At 44.1% G+C, this 14,171-nt stretch overlaps 1 protein-coding gene across 1 annotated transcript in view; it reads right to left on the bottom strand.

Annotated features, from left to right (window-relative positions):
* LOC124000137 (prostaglandin E2 receptor EP1 subtype-like) overlaps positions 1-14,171 on the bottom strand; it is a 23,391-nt gene extending 9,220 nt beyond the window's left edge. The window contains exon 1 of the mRNA XM_046306313.1: positions 13,898-14,171. The gene's annotated coding sequence lies outside the window, so the exon portion shown is untranslated. The remainder of the gene's footprint in view (positions 1-13,897) is intronic.

Here is a 14,171-nt window from a genome sequence, read left to right as displayed (position 1 = left end):
GAATATTATCTGCTATGACTAAAGGGTCCGATAGGAATTCAGGGAACTCAGTGAGAAACGCTGTATATGGCCCAGGAGGCCTGTAAACAGTAGCTATAAAAAGTGATTGAGTAGGCTGCATAGATTTCATGACTAGAAGCTCAAAAGACGAAAACGTCATTTTTTTTTTTGTAAATTGAAATTTGCTATCGTAAATGTTAGCAACACCTCCGCCTTTGCGGGATGCACGGGGGATATGGTCACTAGTGTAGCCAGGAGGTGAGGCCTCATTTAAAACAGTAAATTCATCAGGCTTAAGCCATGTTTCAGTCAGGCCAATCACATCAAGATTATGATCAGTGATTAGTTCATTGACTATAATTGCCTTTGAAGTAAGGGATCTAACATTAAGTAGCCCTATTTTGAGTTGTGAGGTATCATGATCTCTTTCAGTAATGACAGGAATGGAGGTGGTCTTTATCCTAGTGAGATTGCTAAGGCGAACACCGCCATGTTTAGTTTTGCCCAACCTAGGTCGAGGCACAGACACGGTCTCAATTGTGATAGCTGAGCTGACTACACTGACTGTGCTATTGGCAGACTCCGCTATGCTGGCAGGCTGGCTAACAGCCTGCTGCCTGGCCTGCACCCTATTTCATTGTGGAGCTTGAGGAGTTAGAGCCCTGTCTATGTTGGTAGATAAGATGAGAGCACCCCTCCAGCTAGGATGGAGTCCGTCACTCCTCAGCAGGTCAGGCTTGGTCCTGTTTGTGGGCGAGTCCCAGAAAGAGGGCCAGATCTACAAATTATATCTTTTGGGAGGGGCAGAAAACAGTTTTCAACCAGCGATTGAGTTGTGAGACTCTGCTGTAGAGCTCATCACTCCCCCTAACTGGAAGGGGGCCAGAGACAATTACTCGATGCTGACACATCTTTCTAGCTGATATGCACGCAGAAGCTATGTTGCGCTTGGTGATCTCTGACTGTTTCATCCTAACATCGTTGGTGCCGACGTGGATAACAATATCTCTATACTCTCTACACTCGCCAGTTTTAGCTTTAGCCAGCACCATTTTCAGATTAGCCTTAACGTCGGTAGCCCTGCCCCCTGGTAAACAGTGTATGATCGCTGGATGATTCGTTTTAAGTCTAATACTGCGGGTAATGGAGTCGCCAATGACTAGAGTTTTCAATTTGTCAGAGCTAATGGTGGGAAGCTTCGGCGTCTCAGACCCCGTAACGGGAGGAGTAGAGACCAGAGGAGACTCGGCCTCTGACTCCGACCCGCTGCTTAATGGGGAAAACCGGTTGAAAGTTTCTGTTGGCTGAATGAGCGACACCGGTTGAGCTTTCCTACAGCATTTCCTTCCAGAAACCGTGAGAAAGTTGTCCGGCTGCGGGGACTGTGCCAGGGGATTTATACTACTATCTGTACTTACTGGTGGCACAGACGCTGTTTCATCCTTTCCTACACTGAAATTACCCTTGCCTAACGATTGCGTCTGAAGCTGGGCTTGTAGCACAGCTATCCTCGCCGTAAGGCGAGTACAGCGACTACAATTAGAAGGCATCATGCCCAGCCAAACTGAGCAATAGAGGGAGAAGAGCTTGGTCAGGGAGGTGACCAAGAACTTGATGGTCACTCTGACAGAGCTCCAGAGTTCCTCTCTGGAGATGGGAGAACCTTCCAGAAGGAAAACCATCACTGCAGCACTCCACCAATCTGTCCTTTATGGTAGAGTGGCCAGACTGAAGTCACTCCTGAGTAAAAGGCACATGACAGCCTGCTTGGAGACCATGATAAACAATATTATCTGGTCTGGTGTAACCAAGATTGAATACCAAGCGTCTGGAGGAAACCTGGCACCAGCCCTACGGAGAAGCATGGTGCTGGCAGCATCATGATGTGGGGATTCTTTTCAGTGGCAGGGACTGGGAGACTAGTCAGGATCAAGGTAAAGATGAACGGAGGAAAGTACAGAGAGATCCTTGATGAAAACCTGCTTCAGAGCGCTTAGGACCTCAGACTGGGGTGAAGGTTCACCTTCCAGCAGGATAATGACCCTAAGCACACAGCTAAGACAATGCAGAAGTCGCTTCGGGACAAGTCTCTGAATGTCATTGAGGGTCTTAACTAGAGGTCGACCGATTAATCGGAATGGACGATTAATTTAGGGCCGATTTCAAGTTTTCATTACAATCGGAAATCGGTATTTTGGGGCGCCGATTTGCCAATTTTTTTATTTTTTATTAGATTTTTTATACCTTTATTTAGCTAGTCAAGTCAGTTAAGAACACATTCTTATTTTCAATGACGGCCTAGGAACGGTGGGTTAACTGCCTTGTTCAGGAGCAAAACGACAGATTTTCACCTTGTTAGCTTGGGGGAACCAATCTTGCAACCTTACAGTTAACTAGTCCAACGCAATAACGACCTGCCTCTCTCTCCCTCTCTCTCATTGCTCTCCACAAGGAGACTGCCTGTTACGCGAATGCAGTAAGCCAAGGTAAGTTGCTAGCTAGCATTAAACTTATCTTATAAAAAACAATCAATCATAATCACTAGTTAACTACACATGGTTGATGATATTACTAGATATTATTTAGCGTGTCCTGCATTGCATATAATCTGACTGAGCATACAAGCATACAAGTATCTAAGTATCTGACTGAGCGGTGGAAGGCCGATGCAGGTGCGTAAACATTCATTCAAACAGCACTTTCGTGTGTTTTGCCTGCAGCTCTTCGTTGTGCGTCAAGCATTGCGCTGTTTATGACTTCAAGCCTATCAACTCCCGAGATTAGGCTGGTGTAACCGACGTGATATGGCCAGCTAGTTAGCGAGCGCTAATAGCGTTTCAAACATCACTCGCTCTGAGCCTTCTAGTAGTTGTTCCCCTTGCTCTGCATGGGTAACGCTGCTTCGATGGTGGCTGTTGTCGTTGTGTTGCTGGTTCGAGCCCAGGGAGGAACGAGGAGAGGGACAGAAGCTATACTGTTACACTGGCAATACTAAAGTGCCAATAAGAACATCCAATAGTCAAAGGTTAATGAAATGGTATAGAGAGAAATAGTCCTATAATTCCTATAATAACTACAACCTAAAACTTCTTACCTGGGAATATTGAAGACTCATGTTAAAAGGAACCACCAGCTTTCATATGTTCTCATGTTCTGAGCAAGGAACTGAAAGGTTAGCTTTCTTGCATAGCACATATTGCACTTTTACTTTCTTCTCCAACACTTGGTTTTTCCATTATTTAAACCAAATTTAACATGTTTCATTATTTACTTGAGGCTAAATTGATTTTATTTATGTATTATATTAAGTTACAATAGGTGTTCATTCAATATTGTTGTAATTGTCATTATTACAAATAAATGGTTTTTTTTATTATTAAATCGGCCGATTAATCGGCATCGGCTTTTTTGGTCCTCCAATAATCGGTATCGGTATCAACGTTGAAAAATCATCGGTCAATCTCTAGTCTTAACTTCTTCGGAATAGGAGGCAGCATTCGGAGGTGCCCAAATTAAACTACCTGTTACTCAGGCCCAGAAGCTAGGATATGCATATATTGGTAGTATTGTATAGAAAACACTCTGAAGTTTCTAAAACTGATACAATAATGTCTGTGAGTATTTCTTTTCACCTTTATTTAACCAGGTAAGCTAGTTGAGAACAAGTTTTCATTTGCAACTTCGACCTGGCCAAGATAAAGCATAGCAGTTCGACACATACAACAACACAGAGTTACAAATGGAAAGAACAAAACACAGTCAAAAATACAGTAAAAAATAAGACAAAGTCTATATACAGTGAGTGCAAATAAGGTCAAATAAGGGAGTTAAGGCAATAAATAGGCCATGGTGGCGAAGTAATTACAATATGGCAATTAAACACTGGAATGGTAGATGTGCAAAAGATGGATGTGCAAGTAGAGATATACTGTGGTGCAAATAAATACAGTATGGGAATGAGGTAGATAGATAGGCTGTATACAGATGGGCTATGAACAGGTGCAGTGATCTGTGAGCTGCTCTGACAGATGGTTCTTAAAGCAAGTGAGGGAGATGGGAATCTCCAGCTTCAGTGATTTTTGCAGTTCGTTCCAGTCAGTGGCAGCAGAGAACTGGAAGGAAAGGCGACCAAATGAGTTATTGGCTTTGGGGGTGACCAATGAGATATACCAGCTGGATCGGGTGCTACGAGTGGGTGCTGCTATGGTGACCAGCGAGATGAGTATGAAGCGAAGGCCAGCCAACGAGAGCGTATAGGTCACAGTGGTGGTTAGTATATGGGGCTTTGGTGACAAAACGGATGGCACTGTGATAGACTACAATCAGTTTGCTGAGTAGAGTGTTGCAGGCTATTTTATAGATTACATCGCCGAAGTCAAGGATCGGTAGGATGGTCAGTTTTACGAGGGTATGTTTGGCAGCATGATTGGAGATGCTTAGTGTGAGTCTGGAAAGAGAGTTTACAGTCTAGCCAGACACCTAGGTATTTGTAGTTATCCACGTATTCTAAGTCAGAGCCGTCCAGAGTAGTGATGCTGGATGGGCGGGCAGGTGCGGGCAATGATCGGTTGAATAGCATGCATTTAGTTTAATTTGCGTTTAAGAGCAGTTGGAGGCCACGGAAGGAGAGTTGAATGGCATTGAAGCTCGTCTGGAGATTAGTTAACACAGTGTCCAAAGAAGGGCCAGAAGTATACAGAATGGTGTCGTCTGCGTAGAGGTGGATTAGAGAATCACCAGCAGCAAGAGCGAAATCATTCATGTATACAGAGAAGAGAGTTGACCCGAAAAAAATTGAACCCTGTGGCACCCCCATAGAGACTGCCAGAGGTCCGGACAACAGGCCCTCCGATTTGACACACTGAGCTCTATCAGAGAAGGAGTTGGTTAACCAAGCGAGGCAATAATTTGAGAAACCAAGGCTGTTGAGTCTGCCAATAAGAATGTGGTGATTGACAAGAGTCGAAAGCCTTGGCCAGGTCGATAAATACAGCTGCACAGTAATGTCTCTTATCGATGGCGGTTATGATATCATTAAGGACCTTGAGCATGGCTGAGGTGCACCCATGACCAGCTCGGAAACCAGATTGCATAGCGGGGAAGTTACGATGTGATTGAAAATGGTCAGTAATCTGTTTGTTAACTTGGCTTTCGAAGACCTTAGAGATGCAGGGTAGGATAGATATAGGTCTGTAGCAGTTTGTGTCTAGAGTGTCTCCCCCTTTGAAGAGGGGGATGACCGCGGCAGCTTTCCAATCTTTGGGAATCTCAGACGATACAAAAGAGAGGTTGAACAGGCTAGTAACAGGGGTTGCAATAATTTCGGCAGATAATTTAAGAAAGAGAGGCTCCAGATTATCTAGCCCGGCTGATTTGTAGGGGTCCAGATTTTGCAGCTCTTTCAGAACATCAGTTATCTGGATATGGGTGAAGGAGAAATGGTGGGGGCTTGGGCGGGTTGCTGTGGAGGGTGCCGGGCAGTTGACCTGGGTAGGGGTAGCCAGGTGGAAAGCATGGCCAGCCGTAGAGAAATGCTTATTGAAATTCTCAATTAAAGTGGATTTGTCGGTTGTAACAGTGTTTCCTAGCCTCAGAGTAGTGTGTAGCTGGGACGAGGTGCTCTTATTCTCCATGGACTTTACAGTGTCCCAGAACTTTTTTGAGTTTGTACTGCAGGATGCAAATTTTTGTTTAAAAAAGCTAGCCTTAGCTTTCCTAACTGCCTGTGCATATTGGTTCCTAACTTCCCTGAAAAGTTGCATTTCACGGGGCTATTTGATGCTAATGCAGAGCGCCACAGGATGTTTTTGTGCTGGTCAAGGGCAGTCAGGTCTGGAGTGAACCAAGGGCTATATCTATTCCTGATTCTACATTTTTTGAATGGGGCGTGCCTATTTAAGATGGTGAGGAAGGCGCTTTTAAAGAATAACCAGGCATCCTCTACTGTCGGGATGAGGTCAATGTCGTTCCAGGATACCCCGGCCAGGTCGATTAGAGAGGCCTGCTCGCAGAAGTGTTTTAGGGAGTGTTTGACAGTGATGATGGGTGGTCATTTGCTCACAGACCCATTACGGGTGCAGGCAACGAGGCAGTGATCGCTGAGATCTTGGTTGAAAACAGCAGAGGTGTATTTGGAGGGTGAGTTAGTTAGGATGATATCTAGGAGGGTGCCCATGTTTACAGATTTGGGGTTATATCTGGTAGGTTAATTGATAAATTGTGTGAGATTGAGGGCATCAAGCTTAGATTGTAGGATGCCCGGGGTGTTAAGCATGTCCCAGTTTAGGTCACCTAGCAGCACGAGCTCAGAAGATAGATGGGGGGCAATCAAATCACATATGGTGTCGAGGGCACAGCTGGGGGCAGAGGGTGGTCAATAGCAAGCAGCAACGGTGAGAGACTTGTTTCTGGAAAGGTTAATTTTTAGAAGTAGAAGCTCAAATTGTTTCAGTACAGACCTAAATAGTAAGACAGAACTCTGCAGGTTATCTTTGCAGTAAATTGCAACACCGCCCCCTTTGGCAGTTCTATCTTGTCGGAAAATGTTATATAGTTAGGAATGGAAATTTCAAGGTTTTTGATGGTCTTCCTAAGCCAGGATTCAGACACGGCTAGGACATCCGGATTGGTGGAGTGTGCTAGGGCAGTGAATAAAACAAACTTAGGGAGGAGGCTTCTAATGTTATCATGCATGAAACCAATGCTTTTACGGTTGCAGAAGTCAACAAATGAGAGAGCCTGGGGGATGGGAGTGGAGGTAGACACTGCAGGGCCTGGATTAACCTCTACATCACTGGAGGAACAGAGGAGGAGTAGGATAAGGGTTTGGCTAAAGGCTAACAGAACTGGACACCTAGTACGTTCAGAACAGAGAGTAAAAGGAGCAGATTTCTGGGCACGGTAGAATATATTCAAGGCATAATGTACAGACAAAGGTATAGTAGGATGTGAATACATGGGGGGGTAAACCTGTGCATATAGTGATAATAAAATAGATATTGTCTCTAGAAATAGCATTTAAACCAGGTGATGTCACTGCGTGTGTGGGGGGTGGAACTAAATTGTTAGCCGAGGCGTGTTGAGCAGTGCTAGAGGCTCTACAGTGAAATAAAACAATAGTTACAAACCAGAAAAGCAATCATGGTGACGTTTGGGAAAGGCATGCGTTGCCGGGTGATCATAAAAGTCCAGTGCGTGGTTTCAAGCAGCTAGCGACACGGGGCTAGCAGGCTAACAGAAAGGTCTTAGAGGGATAACGCGACGGAGGGAAGTCTGTTGTGCCCCCCTCGTGCAGTTACATCAGCGGACGGATCAGCAGGGTTCCGTGTGGTAAACCAGGCCAATTGGCAAAATATGTATAGTGGCTAAAGAAATATGTCCGAAGGGCCTCTTAAGTCAGCAGTCCAATGTGCTTAAAATAGCTAGCAGGCCGCAGATTAGAGGCTGTACGTTCAGGGGTTGTTAGCTGCTATAATTCCAGGTGGAAAAATATATATATAAAAAATATCATAATAAAAATGTTTAAAAATTAAATGAAAAAAATAAAAAATAGTTTCAGATCTTGCGGTAGGAATCTGGAGATATCGAGAAGAATAAATCTAACTAGCTCTGGTTTGAGTCACGCTGTACAGAGTGGCGAGAGTTGTCTGGGATAAAGGTAGCTGATGACCGCTAGCAAAGGATAGCTGACTGCTAGCTAGTGGCTTCGGAATGTATTCGCTGGGCCTCGTAAGCCAACAGTCCGTTGTGCTCTAGACAGCTAGCATTCAGGGGACGTTAGCTGCGAAGGTTGGAAGGTGAAAGGGTTCAGAGCTTGCGATAGGAATCCGGGGATATGGAGAGAAAAAAATAGGTCCGGTATGCTCTGGTTGAATCGCGTTGTACAAACTGGCGAGAGCTTTCCGAGCTAAGGTTAGCTGATGACCGATTAGCTGGCTAGTTAGCTGGCTAGTTTATGTTGGAGAGGTTCCAGTAAGTGTAAGAAAAATATGTTAGAGAAAAGCAGGTCCACACCACATTGGGTGACGCGGGTTGCAGGAGAGTATCTTGAAATAAGGGTTTAGAAAAATATAAAAAGATATGCGAAGAAAAATATATAAAAATATACATGGGACACGACAAGACGAAGGACAAGTATGCCTGACTGCTACGCCATCTTGGAAGCAGTATAACCGAACAGATATGGCAGGTGGAAATCAGAGGAGAATCCATACAGATTTTTCATTTTGTTGAGATCACAGCCCATTCAAATCCTTGTTTATGGGAGATTCAAAGGAATACCTCCCAGATTGCAGTTCCTATGGCTTCCACTAGATGTCATAAGTCTTTAGAAAGGGTTTCAGGCTTGTTTTTTGAAAAATTAGCTAGAATTTGTAGTTTTTCTAGGTGGCTCTCATTTTGACTGTAGTGTTCTGTCGCGCGCACTTCGTTATTTATCTCCAGTATTGAACACACTATTCTACGTCTTAAATTTGATCGTTTATTTACATATTAGGGTACCTGAGGATTGATTAGAAACGTTGTTTGACTTGTTTGGACAAAGTTTATTGGTAACTTTTGGGATTCCTTTGTATGCATCTTGAACGAGGGGAACAGGTGGATTACTGAATTAAGCCCGCCAACTAAAATAACTTTTTGGGGATATAAAGAAGGACTTTATCGAACAAAACAAGCATTTGTTTTGTAGCTGGGACCCTAGGGATTGCAAACAGAGGAAGATCTTCAAAGGTAAATTATTTATTTTATCGCAATTTCTGACTTTCGTGACCCCTCTGCTGGTTTGGAAAATGTTTTTAATGCTTTTGTACACGGAGCACTGTCCTCAGATAATCGCATGGTATGCTTTCTTCGTAAAGCCTTTTTGAAATCTGACAAAGAGGCTGGATTAACAAGAAGTTAAGCTTTTAAATGATGTATGATACTTGTATTTTCATTCATGTTTAATATTATGGTTTTTGCATTTCTAATTTCGCGCTCTGCAATTTCAAGGGATGTTGTCGAGGTGGGGCGCTACCGGCATGTCTAGCCCAAAGAGGTTTTAATACTTATGTAAATGTGAAATTTCCCCTTTCGCATTTTTTTCTTATTTTCTTATAAATTTGCAACAATTTCTAAAACTTGTTTTTGCTTTGTCTCTATGTGGTATTGTGTCACGCCCTGACCTTAGTTATCTTTGTTTTCTTTATTATTTTGGTTAGGTCAGGGTGTGACGAGGGTGGTATGTGTGTTTTTGTTCTGTCTAGGTTTTTTTGTATATCTATGGGGTTTTGGTATGTCTTGGTAAATGTAGGTCTATGGTGGCCTGAATTGGTTCCCAATCAGAGGGAGCTGTTTATCGTTGTCTATTGTCTATGTGTAGTTGCATGTCAGCATTCGGTTTATCATAGCGTCACGGTTGTTTTGTTAGTTTGTTTAAGTGTTCTTCGTTAATTAAAGAGGAATGTGTTCATATCACGCTGCGCCTTGGTCTCATCGTTATGACGAACATGACAGAATAACCCACCAAACCAGGATCAAGCAGCGTGAAAAGGAGGAACAGCGCTTAATGAGGAAATGGACCTGGGAGGAGATATTAGATGGAGCAGGACCCTGGACACAGCCGGGGGAGTATTCGCCATCATAAGGAGGAGTTAGAGGCAGCGAAAGCGGAACAGCGATACTACGACGATAAATACCGGAGAATAGAGGAACAGCGATGATATGAAGGTACACGGCTAGCACGGAAGCCCGAGAGGCAGCCCCAATAACCTTTGGTGGGGGGACACAAGGAGATTGCATGAGTCAGGTCAGAGACCTGAGCCTACTCCTCGTGCTTACTGTGGGGTGCGTGTTACTGGTCAGGCACCATGTTATGCGGTGGAGCGCACAGTGTCTCCAGTGCGCTATTCTAGCCCGGTGTGATCTATTCCAGCTCCTCGCATTGGCCGGGCTAGAATGGGCATCTAGCCAGGAAGGAGGGTGCCGGCTCAGCGCTCCTGGTCTCAGTATACCTCTTTGGACCAGGATATCCTGCGCCGGCTCTACGTACTGTGTCTCCGGTGGGTCTGCACAAGCTCAGTGCGTCCTGTGCCAGCGCCCTGCATTTGCAGCAGGCCTCCAGTGCGCCTCCAGGGTCCAGTACGCCCTGTTCCTACTCCCCGCACTCGCCCTGAGGTGCGTGTCCCCAGCCCGGTGCCACCAGTGCCGGCACCACGCACCAGGCCTATAGTGAGCCTCGGCAGTCCAGAGCGTCCGGCGACAGTACCCAGTCCAGAGCGTCCGGCGACAGTTCACAGACCGGAACCTCCAACGACGGGCCACAGACCGGAACCTCCAATGATGGGCCACAGACCGGAACCTCCAAGGGCGGGCCACAGTCCGGTCCCCAGTCCGGGGTCTCCAGCGACGGTCCCCAGCCCGGGGCCTACGGCGAGGATCCGCAGTCCAGAGCCTCCGACGATGATCCACGGGTCAGTGCTACAAGAGCGGACTCAGTGTAAAGAAGGGGGGCGGCGTCCAGAACCAGAGCCGCCACCGAGGTTAGATGCCCACCCAGACCCTCCCATATAGGTTTAAGTTTGCGGCCGGGAGTCCGCACCTTTGGGGGGGGGGGAATACTGTCATGCCCTGACCGTAGCTATCTTTGTTTTCTTTATTATTTTGGTTAGGTCAGGGTGTGACGAGGGTGGTATGTGTGTTTTTGACCTGTCCAGGATTTTTTTTTGTATATCTATGGGGTTTTGGTATGTCTAGGTAAATGTAGGTCTATGGTGGCCTGAATTGGTTCCCAATCAGAGGCAGCTGTTTTTTGTTGTCTCTGATTGGGGATCCTATTTAGGTTGCCATTTTCCATGTTGGTTTTGTGGGTTATTGTCTATGTGTCGTTGCATGTCAGCACTCGGTTTATCATAGCGGCACGTTTTGTTTGTGTTCTTCGTTAATTAAAGAGGAATGTGTTTATATCACGCTGCGCCTTGGTCTTATCACTATGACGAACGTGACGTATTGTGTGTAGATTGATGAGGGGGGAAAACGATTTAATCCATTTTAGAATAAGGCTGTAATGAAACAAAATGTGAAAGTCAAGGGGTCTGTCTGAATACTTTCCGAATGCACCGTATATGTTGGATAAAAAATGTCATGACAGGCCGGATGGCTTAAAATGTGTCATAAAATGTCCAAATGTGGACAAAACAAGCTAGATAAATTGATAACTTTTTGAGTTGGTGAAGTTAAGTCGCTCTGGATAAGAGCGTCTGCTAAATGACTTAAATGTAAATGTAAATTATGCAAGAAATGGCTGTGGAAACGCTTTTATGCGCAAATTGTTATGCAGGTGAATGAGGACCCAAAAGCGACTTGGCGAAAACAGAGTCTTTAATCCAGTTTAAGGAAATAGCAATACTCCTAGACAAATCGGAGCGGTAAATAAAGCATAAGACACAATTTCACTCGTAATCACGAGAACTGACTGGAGACTCGATAATGAACTGCAGGTTGCCTCGGGAAGGCACTTGACCGTAGCAGACTCAGACACCTGCTCACCACGCAGCATCTGAGGGAAACACGACACGACAGGGCGATACAAAGACACAGCACGGTGAACAGTATACAAGGATCCGACAGGTCAGAAACGGAAAACAAGGGGAGAAATAGGGACTCTAATCAGGGGAAAAGATAGGGAACAGGTGTGGGAAGACTAAATGATTGATTAGGGGAATAGGAACAGCTGGGAGCAGGAACGGAACGATAGAGAGAAGAGAGAGAGAGAGGGAGAGAGAAAAAAGGGAATGAACCTAAAAAGACCAGCAGGGGGAAAACGAACAGAAGGAAAAGCAAAATGACAAGACAATATAAGACAAAACATGACACAAATATTGATAAAATGTCATCATCATATCGAAACTTGGGAGTCATGCGATGATATGGTGGGATGTCTTTCCACTAGGAATTGGGTCGGGAAAGCATGCAGTTTATTAGGCTACAGATGATGAACTTCACATGGTGGTGGAAGGTGATGAGTTTGATGTTCCTTTCCAATAAATATCGATAGTCTTATTCTGCTGACATGATGATCGTGCTTGGCTATCATTTGACAAGTAAAAATAATTTCGCTCTTCTCCATAAATAATTGCATCATGTAGGTAGTCTACCCGGACTGTAGGCCTATCCGGGAGCTGTTCGCTAGAGCGCACATACCAAGACAAGAGTGTGCACATTCGCTATATAATATATTTTAAAAAATTGTTTGGGGGGGGGGCAAAACCATCAGAGTTGAAAATGCGATGGAAACCCATTTATCTTGTATTTTTTATTTTGGTAAATGGGTGTTTAACCGCAAAAGTTGTTTTAATTTGCACTACGTCATCGTGCACAGCTGTTTTTCCCGCAACAAATTAATTTTATGGAAACATCTCTGGTGGGAAAATGTACATAGACTATTGTTTTTATTCTGATTTTAGAATATTCTGTTGCCAATTGTCGTGAACTGAATGGAAACCTAGCTAGTGTCCTATAAAAAAGCCTATTGTAGACAAATGCCACACACTTCCCCCTCATTGTACTCCGCAACCTGAGAATGCGGGACAAGTCAAGACAGTTCTTGTGAAAGGTGTTCCTTCAAGTCTTGACCGTGTCTGACAGTAACATAGCACACGTTCTGTGAAAGGTGCTCTATCATGATAGCAGACCCATAGGCGTAGTCTACACGATGCCAATGAAATCACCCTTTTCCTTCTTCTTCAAAACCTTCAATGCAGAAAATTAGGTATACATAAAATCCTATACTGTGCCTAGTTTGTATAATATGTTTTCTCATGAGTTACTCGATCTAGCAATGATTTCGGATTGATTTGTAGCAGAGATACCTTACCATTGTTAATGAGAAACACACACACACAAAGGGTATGTCCCTGCCTTGCCAAACATGACATAGGCTACTACAGTTTTGTAGGGTGCATTTGCAGTCCTTGTTCCGTTGGCATTTCTAATCTAAAACAAAAATGTCTAACAAAGGGTGCGTTTGTAAATTCACTCTATCTACTCCGATTTTAGAGCCTTCTCGTCTGTGTGCCAGAGCACAGAATAACTCATTAATTTACAAACTTGCAACACCCGTTGAATATGACCGGTGTCAGTAAACGTCGGAGGAAAAAAATACGTTATTAAATGTTGCAAGCAGCACTGTTACAGTCACTAACGCTCTAGATAACATGAAAACAGGTTAATAATCAACTCTGCTAGGGCGAGTAAAATGGTCAGAGTGAGGTGTTCACTCATTTTGTCTGGAAGTAGCAAGTAAGCTAGCCAACTTTATCCAGTTAGCTTTGGTGCTTGACTGCTGTCGTGAGGTCAGAACGCTCGGATCAACCCTACTCCTCGGCCAGAGCGACCAGTGTGCGCTCTGAACACTCCGAGAGCGAAGCCTCTGAATTTATGAACTGACAATCTGACAACCTCTGAATTACAATCGACACATAGCCACTGACACACTGGAGGCAATTTACGATCGCACCCAAAGACATTGATGAATGAGAGAGTTGAAAACAATTTCAGGTTTTAAATCGAAATGAAATCATACTAATTCAGCCCAATACATGTGCACTCATTATTGGTAAAACAAAAAACACGTATGGTTCTTCTAAAAAGCCTTATTAAGATGAGCAGTGTATGTAACGACTAATTACATGGAGTGTAACGTTTGACCAGGCAAGCAATTATTTCCCCCTACTTTCACCCATTTTATAAAAAAAATACTAATAGTTGTTAATTGTAAATTTCCTGAATGATTTACAATGTCCAAATTAAAAGGGATCTGTGTGCATTGTCAAAACGGTTATTATTTATGTGCATAGCTAGTTCAGCATCATAGGCTACAAGAAGATAATTAATGGTGTGAAACAAGTAATAATGATATTACCTGACCAAACAGTGAATCCATAGAAACAAATGAAGATTTATTCCTTTGGTTTTCAGATGTTAAATCATTACACTGTGAACCATGACATTCAAAAGTTCCTTAAACTCAGGGATTCATCCACGAGAATGTTACTTATTATCAACAATGATAACCTGAGCTGATAGTGAAGTCATGTATCCCGAAGAGTGCCTCATTCTCTCCTAAAGAAAACAAAACGAGCAACCGCACGAGAAGTCCGTCACCAAGATCAAGACCCAGTCTCCAAAAGGTTGCA

This window comes from Oncorhynchus gorbuscha, linkage group LG16, assembly GCF_021184085.1.
Source record: "Oncorhynchus gorbuscha isolate QuinsamMale2020 ecotype Even-year linkage group LG16, OgorEven_v1.0, whole genome shotgun sequence".
Classification (NCBI taxonomy): Eukaryota; Metazoa; Chordata; class Actinopteri; order Salmoniformes; family Salmonidae; genus Oncorhynchus; species Oncorhynchus gorbuscha.
Note: the sequence above shows the minus strand (reverse complement) of the source record. Positions and strands in the feature narration are given on the sequence as shown.